At 43.5% G+C, this 12,627-nt stretch overlaps 1 long non-coding RNA gene across 1 annotated transcript in view; it reads left to right on the top strand.

The window, feature by feature from the left end:
- Positions 1 to 754: 754 nt before the first annotated feature.
- The window catches only part of LOC135103493 (uncharacterized), a 20,626-nt gene continuing 8,753 nt past the window's right edge, over positions 755 to 12,627 (top strand). The window contains exon 1 of the long non-coding RNA XR_010270079.1: positions 755 to 1,041. This is a non-coding gene — a long non-coding RNA (uncharacterized LOC135103493). The remainder of the gene's footprint in view (positions 1,042 to 12,627) is intronic.

Here is a 12,627-nt window from a genome sequence, read left to right as displayed (position 1 = left end):
TATTTATTTTTATCTATTTTATTTATTTATTTTTTTTTTTACTATTCCAGGGATGCATTATTTTCACATTTCTTTTAATCCAAGAGTAGGAATATTCAAAGGCAGTGTGTATGATGTTTATAACTCCGTGTGTGTGTGTGTGTGTGTGTGTGTGTGTGTGTGTGTGTGTGTGTGTGTGTGTGTGTGTGTGTGTGTGTGCCACATTAATTAACGTCCTGATGGCTGGGAGGTAGGGGCAAGGAAGGCCGCGGCGGGCAGGCAAGCACGATGGGCCTGCCTCGTGTGGCCCCCGTGCCTGCCTGCCTGGCTGCCTGCCTGCCTGCTGCTGAGGTGACTCCGGGCGGGGCAGGCAGGCAGCCGCGCGGGGCTGGACATGGGGAGCGGAGAGGTGAGTGGGCTGGGCGTGAGTGGTGAGAGCCTAATCTTGGTGAATCGATCCCGTGATGAGGCAGGACGAGTGTGAGGCTCAGGCTGACACTCGGTGAAATGTTACTGCAATCGATAATGGAAAGTTGGAAACGGCAAGAGCAGTGACAGCCTCATCTAACCGACCAATCTCCACATCTCATTGCAGTGACGTCACATCAAGTGGGCGTGGCGGCAAGAGGCGAGTCTATATATAGAGGTGCAGCATCATGGATCCCTCAGTGCTAGCTAACATGGACAAGGAGCAACTAAAGAAGCAGATCGAGAACATGAAGTACCAGGCCACTATGGAGCGATGGCCACTGTCCAAAAGCATTGCAGCGTAAGTAACAGTGCCAAAGCGTGAGTGTAGCGGCTAGTGCGGGGCGGCCACACCACTGCCGACCCCTATACCCCTGCGGAAGGACACGGGGCCAGCGGCGGTGTCAGAGGGGAGTGCCACAGCCCCGACCCGAGGACCGTACAGTGCCAGTGGTGGGAGTGATGGTGACGGCGGTGGTGCCAGGTGATAGTGGTGGTGGTGATAATGGTGATGGTGGTGGTGACAGTGCCGTGCCAGGGTGCCAAGCGGCCCTCCCAGCGGCGGTGGTGGCTTCGGGATTCCCTTATTGAACGGTGAGCGTGTTGTGGGGGGCTGCTGCTGCTGTTGCTCCTCCTCCTCCTCCTCCTCCTCCACCTCCTCCTCCTCCTCCTACTCCTCCCTCTCCTCTACCTTCTCCTCCTATCCCTGCCCTTCCATTCTCCCACCTTCCTTCTTCCCTCCACCAGTGCCTTCAGGAGAACTGGTGTGGCTAGCAAGTGGTGCCTCTCTCTCTCTCTCTCTCTCTCTCTCTCTCTCTCTCTCTCTCTCTCTCTCTCTCTCTCTCTCTCTCTCTCTCTCTCTCTGTAAACAGTGTGGTATCAAGTGACCGCTTCATATCTGTAGCTACTAGAGAGAGAGAGAGAGAGAGAGAGAGAGAGAGAGAGAGAGAGAGAGAGAGAGAGAGAGAGAGAGAGACCTCCCTGAACCTTCCCCACTGGAGTATGCAGGAGAGAAACGGAGGAGGATGAGGAGGAGGAGGAGGAGCAGGAGAAGGAGGAATAGGAGGAGGTGGAGGAGGAGGAGGAGGAGGAGGAGGAGGAGAGAAGAAAGTTAAAGGGCAGAGAAGAAGAGACGAGCGGGAGGGTGTGGGGAGGTTAGAAAGGGAGGAGGAGGAGGAGGAGGAGTTACGAGTGAGACGTTTAACAATGTGATGGAAGGATGAAATATATGCTATGCCCTCTCTCTCTCTCTCTCTCTCTCTCTCTCTCTCTCTCTCTCTCTCTCTCTCTCTCTCTCTCTCCGTCAAAATCGCAGAGGTGGGTGTTGGCTCGTCGCCCAAAGTGTTAAAGATGATAGGTTCGTCTCTCTCTCTCTCTCTCTCTCTCTCTCTCTCTCTCTCTCTCTCTCTCTCTCTCTCTCTCTCTCTCTCTCTCCTCTTCTTCTTCTCGCACAGGCACACGCACCAATTACAATCTAGCATTTACCTCTTTGACGGAACATGAGCAGGAGGAGGAGGAGGAGGAGGAGGAGGAGGAGGAGGAGGAGGAGGAGGAGGAGGAGGAGGAGGAGGAGGAGGAGGAAGGATGGAGGAGGAAGAGGAAAAGAGAAGGGGGAAGTGAAGGGAAGGAAAGAGAGTAGTGGTGAGGTACGAATAGAAATAGAAATAAAAAAGAGTGAGAGAGAGAGAGAGAGAGAGAGAGAGAGAGAGAGAGAGAAAGAGAGAGAAAGAGAGAGAAAGAGAGAGAGAGAGGGAGAGGGAGGGAGTGGAGACGATAATAATCAAACGAGTAGAATATAATTAGAGTAACTAATGATCTTAATTACTGATAATCGTTTGACTAATTAAAGGGCAAGTGTTGAGAAGAGGAAGAGGGGAGGGGGAAGGGAGGGATGGAGAAGTGAGGAAGAAAGGGAGAGGCGCAAGTGAGAATAAAAGGATAGAAAGAATAGGGAAAGGGGGGTAGGACAGAAGAAAGAAGACTAAAGAGGAAGGAGGGAAGAAGATAAAACATGAAGCAGAGAGAGAGAGAGAGAGAGAGAGAGAGAGAGAGAGAGAGAGAGAGAGAGAGAGAGAGAGAGAGAGAGAGAGAGAGAGAGAGAGAGAGAGAGAGAGAGCTTTGGGAACGAAGGAAGGGAGAAAGGAGGGAGAAGAAAACTTGCATACAAAAATGTAGGATAGGAAGGAAGGAAGAAAGAAAGGAAGAAATAGAGAATAAGAAGGAAGGAAAGAATAAAACATTATAGTAAGAGAAACTAGAAATTACAGAAGCGAAGGAAGGAGGGAAAGAGTGAAAGTAAAAACTAAAGAGAAGAGATAAGGAAGAAGAAGAAGAAGGAGGGAATGAAGGAAGAAGAGAGCAAGTAATAAAAAGGAGGGAAGAAAGGTGTAGATAAAAAAGGGAGCTCAAAAATTATAAGAAACTAGGAAAACTAAGAAAAAAGAAGAGAAACTAGGAAGGAAGAAAGGAAGGAAGGAAGGAAGGAAAGAAGGAAGGAAGGTGAAAAGGAAGTAAGAAAAAAAGAAGGAACGAAAGGGAGAAGGAAATAAGTCAGAAAGAAAAACAGAAGTAGGGAAAAGAGAATGAAGGGAAGGAAGAAAATGAATGCATGGAAGAATGAGACGAGGAAAAGATAACAAACACGATGAACAAGTCACTCACTTCTCTTACAACGATAAACACACACACACACACACACACACACACACACACACACACACACACACACACACACACACACGAACACCTGTTGGGGAGGCAGAGGAGGAGGAGGAGGAAGAGGAGGAGGAGGAGGAAGAGGAAGAGGAAGAGGAAGAGGAAGAGGAAGAGGAAGAGGAGGAGGAGGAAGGAGGAGGAGGAACAAAGGAATCTGTCAAGGCGGAAAAAAGTACAAATGATTTTAAAGGATTGTATAGGAACAGATATAAAACACTTCCTCCCCAGTCACCGTTAGTCAATCATAACCAGACATACGGACTGACTGATTATGCAGCTGGCTGAGTGATTATCTGGCTGATTGACTAACTGGAAAGCTGTGACTCACTGGCTGGCTGGTTGTCTAACTAAATGCCTAGCTGACTGAATAACTGACTGTCCGACTAACTAGATGGCTGCTTGCTTGACTGATTGACAGACTAATTCACTAAATGATCAACTGACTGGTTGACTAATTAAATATCCGGCTGATTGGCCGACTAACTGACTGGATGACTAACTAAATAGCTGGCTGATTGACTGGCTAACAGCCTAACTAGATGACGGCTGGCAGGCTGATTGACTGAATAACTGACTGGCTGACTGACTAAATGCTTGACTGACTAACTGGCTGACTAACTGGCTAACAACAAAATTGGATATAAGGAATATTACCAGGCAAAGGAAATTAAAACCATACGTAGCTAAGCAGGCATAGGTTTTATTTCCCTGATGACGATGCAGAACCTTTATTAGAACCCTCCCTACCTGAATCATAACAACATCCTTGACAACACCAACGACCAAATAGCCAAACTTCAACCAGACCCTGTTAGAAGTTACTCAGATATGACCCGGAAACGCTTCAGAAAACAGGCCCCACTTTTTTTAGCTCTGACACGGCCACTGACCCTCGACTCGTGACCCTTGACGAATCACGGGTGAGACGCGTCATATTTATCCCCTGAGCCAGCCCATCATCATCACTGCCCGCCCCTGTACCCCTGCGAGGCCTGAGTACCCGGCTCATGACACCCCCTCTTGACCTGCTGATCTCTTGCCCCCTTGTACAGTCGCGGTCACAAGTCTAGTAACTTTTTCACTCACTCACTTCCAATGCATTTTTTTTTTTCTTCTTCAATCGTGGTCAAGTCTAGTAACGTTTTCACTTGGTTTCAATGTATTTAGTGTTTTTCCTTCCATCACGGTCAGAAATCTACTAACATTTCTAATCATTTCCAATATATTTTAGTATTTTTCCTCCCATCGTGGTCAGAAATCTAGCAACATTCCCACTCACTTCCATTGTTTTCTAGTGTTTTTCCTACCATGGTGGTCAGAAATCTAGCAACACTCCCACTCACTTCCAATGTATTTTAATGTTTTTTTCCCGTCGATTCTACGCCCTCTGATCTGCTAAGAATCTGCCAAGATTTGCAAGGAGATTAAGCATATCAGAGGACTTAAGACTGCGCAGAACATTCGAGTAAAGTGAAAGTGTGTGCGCATTGTTACTACTCTGAGCGTTTTAGGAATAACAAACACAAGAGTCGGATTATTAAGTAAACCGCTGTTCCTCCACTCACAGTCTGCAAGGAACAATCATCCCTACGAGTTTTTAAGTGAGTGCTACAGTCCTACAAGTTGTTCAACATGGGCTTAAAAGGTTGAGAAGTAACGTTATGTTGGAGACTAGGAAGGAGTTAGAAGAGGCTTAGCAAGGTGAGAGGCGACATGTTAGGGTTAAAACTAAGGGTTAAAGGAGATAAAATACAAAATCAGGGACGAATACATCAGAGGCACAATACATGTACGTCGGTTTGAGGACACAGCTAGAAAGGCGAGGCTGAGGTAGTTTGGGCGTGTCAAGAGGAGAGACGACGAGTGTGTTTGTGGAGGAGTATGCTGGTGGATCTCCCCCTAGCAGAAAAAGAGAGAGGGAAGGGTCATATAAGATAAGGTTTATGGACGCAGTGAAAGAAGATACGTTTGTAATGAGTGTGACTAAGGAAGATGCAGAAGATCGAGCACAATGAATAAAGTTGGTCCGTTGTGGTGACCCTTGACGGAAACAGCCGAAAGGAGACATAAAATAAAGTTAACGAGAGATGAATTAAGGTTAAAAATAAGGCTTCGAGGAGGTTAGCAAAGTATGAAGCGTTGAAGCAAGACCAGGGTAATGAGGGAAGGCAAAAAAGAGACAAAGTTAATGAGAGACAAGTTAAGGTTTCAAGTAAGGGATAGAAGAGGTTAGTGAAGAGAGAAGCGTTGCAGCACGGACAGCGTAGGGATGAGGGAAGGAAAGCAGGGATAAAATACACTTAAATGAGAGATGAATTAAGGTTTGAAGTGAGGCTTACGACAGGTTAGTAAAGTAAGAAACGTTGCACAGATACCAAGAAAACAATGAGAGGAAGGAAAGAGGAGATAAAGTTGGAGATTAAGTTCATGAGATTTAAGTTGAAGTCTGAAGTAAGAGTTAGAAGAGGTTAGTAAAATAAGAAGCGTTGCATCAAGACCAGGGTAAGGATGAGAGGAGGAGCAACTCAGGGGACAAAGGTCAAGAGGAAGGTCAGGCAATGAAGCAAAGTTAAAGAATTGATTCAGAGACCGTGAAGAAAGACTAAACAAAATAAACTTGTCGAGTAAAAACTGTAGCACGTAACTCAGACGCCCACAGAGATTATCGTTCCCTGCATATTGTGAGTGAGGAAGGAAAGGTTAACTCGACAGGGCGTGTGTGAGTGAAGACCAGATAGAGTGACGCAATGTTGGCATGTGTTGCGGGGCGTGACGTCAGGCGCAGGTAAAGGAAAGCAACAGGTAAAACAACCGTGTCAAGGTCATATCGTGCACTGCAATTCAATGTCACGTGTTGTAAATAAGTATGTCAAACGAAGAGAGAGAGAGAGAGAGAGAGAGAGAGAGAGAGAGAGAGAGAGAGAGAGAGAGAGAGAGAGAGAGAGAGAGAGAGAGAGAGAGAGAGAGAGAGTGGTGTTTATAGTTTACGTCGACAAAAAATAAATAAATGGATAGAAATAAAGTTAGAATAATAGAATAGGAGTCGACATTTTGGAAGTTGTACAGCAAATAAGACGAAAAGGGGCGAATCAAAGTTTTTAAAGTCATCAAGAATATAAAAAGAATTAAAGTAACATAACCTACGACAAACAACAACAACAACAACAACAACAACAACAACAACAACAACAACAATAATAACAATAATAATAATAATAAAGACGAGGAAGAGGAGGAGGAGGAAGAAGAGGATATGCGTGGACAGGAATAGATTAAAAGCAACTACAAGAGAGAGAGAGAGAGAGAGAGAGAGAGAGAGAGAGAGAGAGAGAGAGAGAGAGAGAGAGAGAGAGAGAGAGAGAGAGAGAGAGAATAATTAAGCAACTGAAAGAATGATCGACAAGACATGATACTGGCGCACACCCCTTCTACTGTGTGTATACGTGTGTGTGTGTGTGTGTGTGTGTGTGTGTGTGTGTGTGTGTGTGTGTGTGTGTGTGTGTGTGTGTGTGTGTGGGTGTGTGTACGTGGATGTGTGTGTGTGTGTGTAGAAAAACATTACCGAGTCAGATAGTGCAAACAGACCAGAAGGAAAGGACAATAATAGAAATGACAATATTAACCACGACAAACAAGCCACTAAAGAATGGACACAGAGGCACAACCCAACCTGAAGGGCGTCTGTCAAAAGCCACAGTAATGCAGAGAGAGAGAGAGAGAGAGAGAGAGAGAGAGAGAGAGAGAGAGAGAGAGAGAGAGAGAGAGAGAGAGAGAGAGAGAGAGAGAGAGAGAGAATAAAAAAAGACGAGAAAAACATACTAATTAACACGAGAACTCCCTTCCCCCCTCAGCATAAATAGATAAGAAATAATACAAAATAAATACACTAAGCAAGGAACACGTGACTAGGTAAACACGAGAACTGCCTTCCCCTTCAACATGAATAAATAAGAAAAAAAATAAAAAAAATAATACAAAATAAATAAACTAAGCAAAGAACACTTCACTGAAAAAAAAACTTTAATTGCAATAAGAAAAAAAAACTCGGTGGAAAAAAGAATTACACGTAAAAACAATCATAAATATAAGCAAGAAAAAAATAATATATGTAATAATGTACTATGGATTAAAAAAAAATAAATAAATAAAAGTTTCGGTACACAATGCGTGTGAAACATTATGACCAGCTATACGTTGCTACATTTTTCACGTATACATTAACTTATACACTGATACACACTGGGTGAATTTTTACGCTATTTACTTGACCCTCTAAACACAGATATATATATATATATTCTTTTTTTTTTTACCCATACTACGTGAGTGCCCGAAAAAAAAGTACTAATAAAAAAGTAGAATGAAAAAAAAACTAAATAACGAATATGTCAAAAATAAAATGTTAAATGAAAATAAGAAAGAATACATTAGAAAAATAAATCAACGTTGTAAAAACAAATGATAACAAAAGCAAAAAAGCACAGGAAGGCATCAAAATTAAGGAAAACACAAAAAAAGTAAAAAAATAAAAAATAAATGAATCAAACAGAAAACAACATAGGAAAGGATGAAGAACAAATAGATGAGGACACAAAAAAGAGAAAAACAAATCGTAACAGTAAATGAAAAAAAAAAAAATAAGCGCATGAGAAACCACTAACACTACATAAGCGTGAGAAAAGAATTAATAAATGAGCAAATAAATGAAAAACAGAGAGAAAAAGCGGTTCATAACAATAAATTAGTAGAAAAAGCACAAGAAAAGCATGAACAGATAAATGAAAACAAAAAAATAAAAAAATAAATAAAACACGAGAAAAAAAATAACAAATAAATAAAAACAAGAACACAAGAGAATATCATTAAAATAACAGGAATAAGCGAGGCGGTACAATAATAATAAAAAAAGTCAAATAAAATTAAATAATAATAATAGATAACACCACTCATAACATAACCATGAACGGAGTCAAGATTATGAACGCGTTAACAAGAGGAAGCGAACCATTAGCAGCGCTGTCCCGAACGCAGCCCGGCCAGCGGATGTAGATAACACACTGATTACCGCAAGCACTTTCTCTCGCTCGTTGGACTGATGCTCTTGTCAGCCCTTTATAGAAGTGGAGTTTAGTGGTGGTGGTGGTGGTCATATTTCCTACAAAACTCCATGGATTAATGTATTCTTTATATAGTCCGTAGTAGTAGTAGTAGTAGTAGTAGTAGTAGTAGTAGTAGTAGTAGTAGTAGTAGTAGTAGTAGTAGCAGCAGCAGCAGCAGCAGCAGCAGCAGCAGCAGCAGCAGCAGCAGCAGCAGCAGCAGCAGCAGCAGCAGCAGCAGCAGCAGCAGCAATAGTAGTAGTAGTAGTAGTAGTAGTAGTAGTAGTAGTAGTAGTAGTAGTAGTAGTAGTAGTAGTAGTAGTAGTAGTTGTTGTTGTTGTTGTTGTTGTTGTTGTTGTTGTTGTTGTTGTTATTGTTGTTATTGTTGTTGTAATGGTAGTAATAACAATGACAAAAGTGGTAACAACAACAACGACAACAACAACAAGCAACCAACTAACCAACCGACCAATCAAACAAATAAACAAACAAACAAACACACACATCCACCCACACACACACACACACACACACACACACACACACACACAACAAGAGTCACTTTCCTAGTCAATTACGTACAAATTTCTTCCTTAATAGCAAGACGAGACCATGTTTCCCTTTCAGTGCCAGTGTGTTGTGCAAGTCTCTCTCTCTCTCTCTCTCTCTCTCTCTCTCTCTCTCTCTCTCTCTCTCTCTCTCTCTCTCTCTCTCTCTCACTGAGCTCCACACACAATGTTTATCTTGTGCCCCCTTCTATCATCCCCCCTCATGCCCCACACCCCCACTCATCCACCGTACTCTCACCCAACCCACACCCACTCTTACCCACACCTCCGCCTATCTACACGCGGCCCGAAGGAGAAGAGGTGGTGAGACTCCTCTTTGTCCTCTGGTGAAAGACTGTGTAGGGAGGGAGAGTGAGGGGATGGGAGGGGGAGAGAGGGGAAGGAAGGGGAGAGAGGGAGAGACATGAGAGTAAGTAAGGGGATGGCAAACTAGTAATTGACATGGCGATGGAGGGAGAGGAGGAAATAGGAGAATGAATCAGGAGGAGGAGGAGGAGGAGGAGGAGGAGGAGGAGGAGGAGGAGGAGGAGGATGGAAAGAGAGAGAGAGAGAGAGAGAGAGGGAAGATGTGGTATGTGAAGGGATGAAGCAAGAGAGAGAGAGAGAGAGAGAGAGAGAGAGAGAGAGAGAGAGAGAGAGAGAGAGAGAGAGAGAGAGAGAGAGAGAGAGAGAGAATTCTGGGAAGGAAAGATAGAAAGAACAAAATTAAGAAGGAGGAAAGAAGGATGTAGAAAATTAAGAATGTCAAGAGGAGAAAGGAAGAGAAGAAGAAAGAAAAGAAGGATAGGAGAGAAAAAGGAAATGACTGCTAGTTAAAAATATGTAGAGAGAGAGAGAGAGAGAGAGAGAGAGAGAGAGAGAGAGAGAGAGAGAGAGAGAGAGAGGGGTAATTAGCGTCGTTAATGGCCCAGGTAAAGATATTTGCCGTTAGGGGAAACATGGTGTCTCTCTCTCTCTCTCTCTCTCTCTCTCTCTCTCTCTCTCTCTCTCTCTCTCTCTCTCTCTCTCTCTCTCTCCCCGAATCTCTAAATCATAGTCATTTCCTATTATCCTCTCCCCTCCCTTCTCCCTCTCTCCCCTCTATCCTCCCCTCCTTCCCTTCATGTTCATTCACTCTTCCTCCCTTTTTTTTCTCTTTTGTAATGTTTTTCCTTCTTTCTCTCCTTCCCGGTATCATTTCTCTCTCTCTCTCTCTCTCTCTCTCTCTCTCTCTCTCTCTCTCTCTCTCTCTCTCTCTCTCTCTCTCTCTCTCTCTCTGACATACACACACACACACACACACACACACACACACACACACACCAATTATAATTATACCTGTTTACGATTTCTGCCACCTGATGGCTGCCATGTACGGTACGACACCTTTAAATGCCTCAGCGATCCATCCATAAAAGAATAACGAAGGACAACAAACGACAAACTTCATATAACCTAACCATAACATAAGCTAACATAACATAACATAACCTAACATAACATAACATAACATAACCAAACCTAACCTAACCTAACCTAACCTAACCTACCCTCCTCCAGAAGACGAACTAGTCTAACCTAACCTGACCTAACCATACCGCAACCTAAACATAACCTAACTTAGCCTAACCAACCCATAACTAACCTAACCAAACCTAACCTAAACTAATCTGACCTAACCATAACAAACAGCGAACTTAATTTAACTTAACCTAACAAACAACAGCTCACTTCTAAGTCCTTCCTTGTTTGTTTGGCTGCACTATACACTATACTGGGCCACACTACACAACAATACACTCACACAGCCGCCACTTAGCACGGAAAAGATGGCTGTGGTGTGATCTGACCCTGTGAGCATACCACCAGCACACTACAGGGACGATTAATGGAAGTGTGATGTGAACGCTTATAGCAAAGAAATTACCGACACACTACACTGCTGCTAAAAGAGATAAGGAGATACGACGTGAACCTCTGATACGTACGCATAGGTACTTCATTGAGGGTAGATGCGTGAAGTTTAACGTGTGCTCAGTCTAATAGAAATAAAGGAAGAAGGTCTAGGTGATGATAGAGAGTGAGGAGGGATGGGAATCACTGAGGAAGATACAAGGGGCAAACAAACAACTGGAGGAGACTCGTGCATGGCGCCAACCCGACTCTAAGCAAGCAGCGAAGGAAGTCTGATAGAAATAACATTCAAAAGGGAGGGAAGATTTCGAGAAAGGGAGAAAGAGGGAAGATATGGAAAGATGAGATGTGACGCCAACTCTATAAAAAGAAAAAAAATCTGACGCGCAAGCTCAATAAAGAATAGAATAAATAAAAGTAAAAAATAAAACGTCAATACTAGGAAGAGACCAAATGGATGTGATGCGACGCGAACTACTGACAAAATAGAAAGAAAAATAATAATAAAAAAAAAAAACAATACACAGAGGAGAGATGGACGAAGTATGACGCAAACGCTGCAATAAAAAAAAAAAAGACAGAGAAAGTGAAACACAAACGCAGGAGGAAAAAAAAAAAAACAGGAAAATGATGCGTTGCATGACTTTTCCAGTCACTCCCTATACCAATACATTCATTTTTATCTCTTCCTGTTTTTTAGTTTTTTTTTTTTTTTTTTTTTCTGACGCAAAGACTGACCCGGTAACAACAAACAGACGGTGAGGGGAGCACAGTACAGTAGTAGCCTGGAGTCTTGTAACCTGCGCTCCCTTCCATTGTGTTATTTCCCTCAGTCTTAAGACCCTTATTCAGAAACGCTTTAGTACTCTCTCCACGATTATTTTCAAAGGCCACAGAGACGATTAGCTGAGTTCTCAAGAGTGTTCCTTCTGTTCATAATGGAGAAATGTTGTTAATCTGTCACTAGAACCATAAAAACACCCTTCAGAACACATACCTTCAGAAATGTTTCCGAATATGGTCCTTCAAGTCCCCCCTGATCTGCTGAATCTCCTTACAAAACCTGACGGATTCTCAGCTGAGGACTTAAAGATATGAAGGAAGGGGTAAAGTACACAAGTGAGTGGCAGAAATTAGTTGATTTCTGACCAAGACTGTGCTACCAATAACTAACCCTAAACAAAACAAGATGTATAGTTGGCTAGTTAGTTAGTGAGTGAGTGGGTGAGTGAATTAGTTAGACAGTGTGTGAGTGAGTGAGTTGAGCTGAGTTGAGTTGGGGTATAGTGAGTTAGTTGATTGACAAAAAAATGCAATGCCCACACTATACAATACATAAATCTCTCTCTCTCTCTCTCTCTCTCTCTCTCTCTCTCTCTCTCTCTCTCTCTCTCTCTCTCTCTCTCTCTCTCTCTCTCTCATTTTCCTTCTCTCTTCGTTCATTTCCCTTTAATAGCGTCCTCTCCCTCCCTCCCTCCCTCCCTCCCTCCCTCCCTCCCTCCCACACACACCCACGCGAACGCCAATCCTTCCCCACAGAATCTACGCAAGCACATCACTTTCTCAACCTCCCCATTCCCTCCCATCCCATCTACCCTCCCTCCCCGTCTTCCTCTCCCCCTGGGTAAGTCTGGGGAGCAGTTTATTGATTCCAGACACACGGTGAGAAGATCAATAGTCAATTAAGCCACGGGGGGGGAGAGAGAGAGAGAGAGAGAGAGAGAGAGAGAGAGAGAGAGAGAGAGAGAGAGAGAGAGAGAGAGAGAGAGAGAGAGAGAGAGAGACGGTGTTGAGATACATGTAACAGTAAGAATCACACATGGTTTTATCTATACATACAGACGCGTGGCCCCCCTCCCCACACACACACACACACACACACACACACACACACACACACACACACA

The sequence above is a fragment of the Scylla paramamosain genome, chromosome 9 (assembly GCF_035594125.1).
Source record: "Scylla paramamosain isolate STU-SP2022 chromosome 9, ASM3559412v1, whole genome shotgun sequence".
Classification (NCBI taxonomy): Eukaryota; Metazoa; Arthropoda; class Malacostraca; order Decapoda; family Portunidae; genus Scylla; species Scylla paramamosain.
Note: the sequence above shows the minus strand (reverse complement) of the source record. Positions and strands in the feature narration are given on the sequence as shown.